The 6,000-nt window shown below is 29.6% G+C and overlaps 1 long non-coding RNA gene across 1 annotated transcript; it reads left to right on the top strand.

Annotated features, from left to right (window-relative positions):
- The first annotated feature begins 1,563 nt into the window (after positions 1-1,563).
- LOC145790200 (uncharacterized) lies at positions 1,564-3,744 on the top strand. Its single transcript, XR_014328864.1, has 3 exons — positions 1,564-1,883; positions 2,539-3,203; positions 3,315-3,744. It is a non-coding gene; the product is annotated as an uncharacterized LOC145790200 (long non-coding RNA).
- Positions 3,745-6,000: the final 2,256 nt, after the last annotated feature.

The raw sequence follows: 6,000 nt of genomic DNA, 5'->3' as shown, positions 1-6,000 counted from the left end.
GCCTGGAATTGCCTCCAATTTTTTTTTTTTTTTTTTTTTTTGCTGTGTGTTCGGATTTTTTTTTTTAATTTTTTTTACAAGGGTGGTTATGTGTATAATACATCTCGTATTAACTTAGTCTGTATAGTTTGATAAAGTCTAATCCAGCTCACTCACCTTATCAAACTACATAGGTAGAGTTTTTTTTTTTTTTCTTCTATTTGTTGGACTATGTTGGTTTTTTTAATTTTATTTTATTTGTTAGGTTATGTTGGTTTGGTATTTTTTTTTTTTAAAATGTGGTTATGTATAGGGGTGTGCCAAAAAACTAAACATTCTGCACCAACTCATCGTACAAAATTATATGAAATTAATAAAATTTAACCAACTGCTTAACTGATCAGTCAATTAGGTTGAACTGATTGAGTGATAAAATTGACTGATCAGTTAGACTGTTAGTTAAATTTTGTTAATTTTATGCGATGAATTAATGTGAAACGTGTAATTTTTTAACGCATTCGTACACATAAACCACTCCTAAAAAAGATATAAAAAAAATAATAATAATATTGTCGTGGCAAATTCGAGGCCTTTAGCACCGCTGCCGACAAAATGAGAAGAGGTTCTTATCTGAAAGAGAGAGTCAGGTTATTCACATTTCATTTAATGCTCAAAGACAAGTTGAAAGCCAAGCTCGAATAATTCTAAAAGATTCTCTGGAGGGATACGTGACACTCCGATGGTTCCTTCCCTTAAACAACGTCAAGTCATTGCCTATGCCAGCTCATTCTTAACACAGTTTTAATTATTTTGTTTATGAAAACGAAAAATTAAAACATAAAAATAGAGTAATGTTATATTTTACTAGATTTTTTTTACCAATAAATACAAATGTAATGCATGTATTATATTCAAGAAAAGTCTATTTTTATAAAAAAAATTTGCAAAAAAATTACAATATCATTTTATAAATAAAATACATTTTTATGAATATTTTATTTTAAAATAAAATATTATCATTGAATCACGATTGCCGTGCTATGACAAGCAACAACAACGTTTAGCCCTTTTATTGGTTTTTTTTTTTTTTTAAAAAAAAAAAGTTTGTGCAATATGGTTTCATTTCCCTTTTTTCAAATTCAAAATTTATTTTTAAATCAAGATGGTGAGCCTCTTTCAAAAATTAATTTTGTTTGAAAAAATTCATATCTACTCAAAAATTGAATGAATTTGATTATTAGTAGGGAAAAATAAAAATAAAAATTTGTATGAAATTGAATTCTACAAGATTTGTATGTCTCAAAATCGCTAAAAACAAAATTTAAAAGTAAACCAATGTTCAAATTAAAATACTTGAAATAAATGAAAATTTAATTATACAACATTTAGCAATCGTATAATACTAAAAAAATACAACTAATTATCAAATATATATATATATATATATATAAAATTTTAGCAACCAAATTATACCAAAAATAAAAATTTGAAGCTAAATTGTAAACCGGCCAATTATACAATTACAGTTTGGCTTCAATTTATTTATGGAAAAATTGGTCTAAGGTCCCTCTCCCACTTTTCGTAAGGGAAGAGATCCACAAAATTATTTTTTGATGTCTAAGGTCCTCCCATCTATCACAGAGAAATTCAGTCCCCTTCCTTTTGTCTACTCTCACTCGTCACCACGATCAAACACGCACAGAGAGAGAGAGAGAGAGAGCCATGTCGCCAGAAGATGTGTCGGTGGAGAGGCTTAGGGAGGTTCTCGCGGAGCTTGATCGACGGAGAGAAGCTCCACGGCACAATCACAGTCACCGACGGACAAAGTTCTCAATCCATCTACAACCGAGATTGGGAAAATTTGCAAGGAATTGAATGTTCAGCTACACACAGATGCTACGCAGGTTTTGGGGAAGATTGCAATCTCTCTCTCTCTCTCTTTCTATATATATATATATATATATATATATATCTTCATCCTCAATCTCCATCTTCCTCTATTAACTGGTTCATTCCATATCTTGTATAGTTCTTCATCAAGCTCAATTACTATATTTCCCATTTTGAAGAACTTTACCAGCAAATGCTTGCAAAGGCTTTATATTCATGATGTTTATCTGAAATATATATTTATGAATTAAAAAGGTTGACTGAAATATATATTCATGATTAGGAAATTTCAGATAAAAAGCAACGAAAAGTGCAGTGTATTGAATCAACTCCTACATCTACTCAATCTATTACATAGAACTTGGCCTGAACAATCTCTCATTAAATCATGAGAGAGAGAGAGCCAACCCATTTTCTTTGTAGAGAATTTCTGTCCAGAGAAATTCTCTGAGATTTTGGCCACTGTGTAAATTTTCTCTGAGAAATTCTCTGGGAGGTTTCTCTGGACAGAAAATTCTCTGGTCATATTTGCCACTTACCAAAGTTCTCTGGTGGTATGAAGCTTTTAAAAAATTACATAATTTAAAACACTTTTTGTCTATTGAATTGGTGGCTTGCTGTTGTTTTTTCTGGTTTTCTATGTACTAATGTCATGTATATTTGCTATAGGCAAGTGTGAGTGCTAGTGTTGTGGTCTATGCTCAACTTTCAAAGCTTGATGGGGTTCTGGGAAGGTTCCATGCCTTACATTGCTTGGAAATGTTTAGGGTGGCAAAATGGTTTTTCCACTGGTGTGTATTAATGTGTTTCATGAAATTTCATATTGAATGTTATGAGCTATGATATTGTTGCAGAAAATGTGTCGGTGGAAGCATATGGAAGGGAGAGAAATTTGAAATTTCTCTGGAGAGTCCATGAAAGGCCAAGGAGGCCAGAGAAATTTTAAATTTCTCTGGAGAGGTAATTTTGTGGGAAGGCCAGTGAAGTCAGAGAAATTTGCAAATTTCTCTAGAGTGTTGAGTCCAGGAGGGCAGAGAAATTTACAGTGGGAGGTTTAGGGAAGGTCAACTGAGGCTTGAAAACGTTTCTGGAAAGTACTTGGCAGACTGCAACGAAGCTTCAACATCCAAATTGGGATCCAACTGTATCGAAGCTGCAAGGTTGTGGTCTGTTTTGGAGCTCACGCCCCAAGAATTGCTCAAATTTCTCTGGATTCAACCTAGAGAAATTTGAATTTTCTTTGGATTCAACCCAGAGAAAATTCAAATTTCTCTGGGTTCATTTTGACAACTCTAAATTGCCTCTTGTTGATCCAACTCTACCGAAGCTGCAAGGTTGTTGTCTATTATACATATAAAAATTAGGCTAGAGTGGCAATTTTTCTGATTACTCTCTCTCTTATGCTGTTGCTTGGTATATCTAACATGAAATTTTTGGTTTTTCAGGTGATGTTGAAGCTTCTTTGAGTTGGTGTCCCAGTGTTTTTTGAATTAATTGATCTTCTTTTCAATTGTTTGGGCTTGATTTTCTTGGCTGGTTTTGTTTTTTAATTTCTTCTTCATTCATCCGTGAATTAATAGTTGTAAATGCTACCGACGCCGCCAATCTATAAATATAACTATCCTTTCTTGTTGCAGTACACAAAACATAAAGGTCAGAACGTTGAGTTCACAGGTTTCATTGAGTTTTCACAGGTTTGATGGTGTCTAAGATGAAAATATTGCACTGAAGAGAGGAAGAGAATTTCTCTGGATTGAATTTTCTCTGGTTGAATTTTCTCTGGATTGAATTTTCTCTGGTTGAATTTTCTCTGGATCGAATTTTCTCTGGACTGAAATTTCTCTGGATTGATGTTGAGGGACCTTAGACATCATGAAAATAGTTGATGTCCTTTATACTATAAAATCATAATATCAAGGACCTTAAAAAAAATACCCCTTTATTTATTTATTTATATTTTTTGGTGGCATAATTTGGTTACTATAGGTTCATATATATATGTTCCATATTTTATTACGTTAACATATCTTTTAATAAAGTTAAAAAAAAAATTAATACATATGATATAAAAATACAAAATAAAATAAACATTTCAATATAAAAAAGATGCCAATATCATTTTTTTATTTGTACAATTTACAAATTTATGATGAAAAATAGATCAATATATGAATTAAAATTAAGAACGTAAAGTATTATTATATCAAACTTATTTTATATTTTTTTCCAAATCTTAGGCAAATTCAATATAATTTACCCTTTAATTTTTGAGTAGACATGATTTTTTATTTTTGTAACAAAAGCTTAATTTTTAAGGAGGGGCTCATCTTGATTTGAAAATGAATTTTGAAAATTAAAAAAAGGAAAATGAAACCATATTGCAAAAACTTTAAGGGAAAAAAAAGAAGCTAAACAGTGTTGTGGCTTGTTACGGCACTTTGCTGTGACAGCGTGGCCCTGATTCATACCATTAAAAAAAAACATCACTAATAGTATTAATGTATTGGAAATATCAAAAAAAAAAAGTGCAGGCAGTGGGCCGCCCATTGCCACATCATTAGTGTTCCTATTTTAATACTTCCAACCATTTTTCTTAAGGAAAATATTCCGGTGTATAATATCTATGGTATATAATTCGATTATAAAATTATATAAGTTAAATATAAATTTTGTAAGTTTGTAAAAATTTAAAGCTAATGTTAATTTGTGTTTAATTTCCATATTTTTATAAAATCACTTATACAAATTTATAAAGACTTGTATAATTTTATAATTAAATTAAATTCGACATGTATTGCACATTACGGAATTTTCCCTTTAGTAAGATTACAAACTCATATTTTTTATTCAGAATTATCAATCAATGGTCAAAATTTATTTTATGCATTTTTAAGGCTATGTTTGGCATGTTGGTTTTGGGTTAAAATAGTCACAAAAAGATAAAATAGGTTAAAAAGTTAATAAGACAAAATGTCACATTTAAACCCTAATTATTTCTTTTTTTATCTCATAAAAGTCAAAAAAATCAAAAAAATTATCTCAAACGAGACTTTTTAATTCCAGGTTAAAATAGTCAAAAAACTAACCCACATCCCAAACGAAAGCTTTGGCAAAATTTGACACTTTTTCGAAGTATTTAGACTTGTTATCTTGTATTTTGTGATTTAAAAAATGAATAAATAATCCATTTATATAATTTAAAAAAGGGATAAATTACACTCATGCCTCTTGAAATTTCTAACAATTACACTGGCCTTCCTCATTTTTCTAAAATTAGGCTTTTTTGCGAAGTATTGAAATTTCGAAGTATTTAGGCTTCTTTTTTTTTTTCTGCGAAAATCAGTGATTAGTTTTAGCACATGGGGGAATTTTAGTTTGATTTGTATAAAATTTGAAGTTATTATCTGAAAATTAAAAATAAAAATAAAAACAATTAATCATTTTTTAGGTAAACAAATTAGTATCAATTATTGAAGCCAAATGAGCAATACAAGAACTTGTATATATGTAATGCAATAAATTTTATATATACATGTATATATAGTCAAACCATGTGAGTATTTAGAAATATTGTTTGATACTATTCAAATAAATACATGCAGTGTCCCAATTTGATTTTTATTAATTTAGACAGTGAGACTCATCAATTTTATCATCTTTTTGTTTTAGACAATTGAACTGTATGATGTCAAGTATTAATTAAAAACCACTAAATAACTTCTCTTATATTTATGTAATTAATTTTTTAATTTGTTTCATCATCACTTTTGTCATAACAAGTTAGTCTAGAATACACACCGTTTTATGTGTACCATATACAAGTTATAACATTTGTGGTGTTGATTACCACACATATCATAACTAATTTTTTTCAACCATAACTAAAAAAAAATGAGTTATAATCAAAATAATAATTGCACATTTAATGGTTATCAACAGAAATATCTCTAATGTTAAAATTATGAAACTAACCCTTCCATTAACACAGTTAATCACAAGGGAAATCAGTGTAATTTTAGAAAAATGAGGGGAATCTAGTGTAATTGTTAGGAACCTTAAGGGAGGTGATTGTAATTTACCCAAAAGAAAAAAAAAAAAAGAAAAAAAACGAGTAACCGTTGTTTAAACCAT

This window comes from Camellia sinensis, chromosome 5, assembly GCF_055761805.1.
Source record: "Camellia sinensis isolate YWXY chromosome 5, ASM5576180v1, whole genome shotgun sequence".
NCBI classification, from domain to species: Eukaryota; Viridiplantae; Streptophyta; class Magnoliopsida; order Ericales; family Theaceae; genus Camellia; species Camellia sinensis.
Note: the sequence above shows the minus strand (reverse complement) of the source record. Positions and strands in the feature narration are given on the sequence as shown.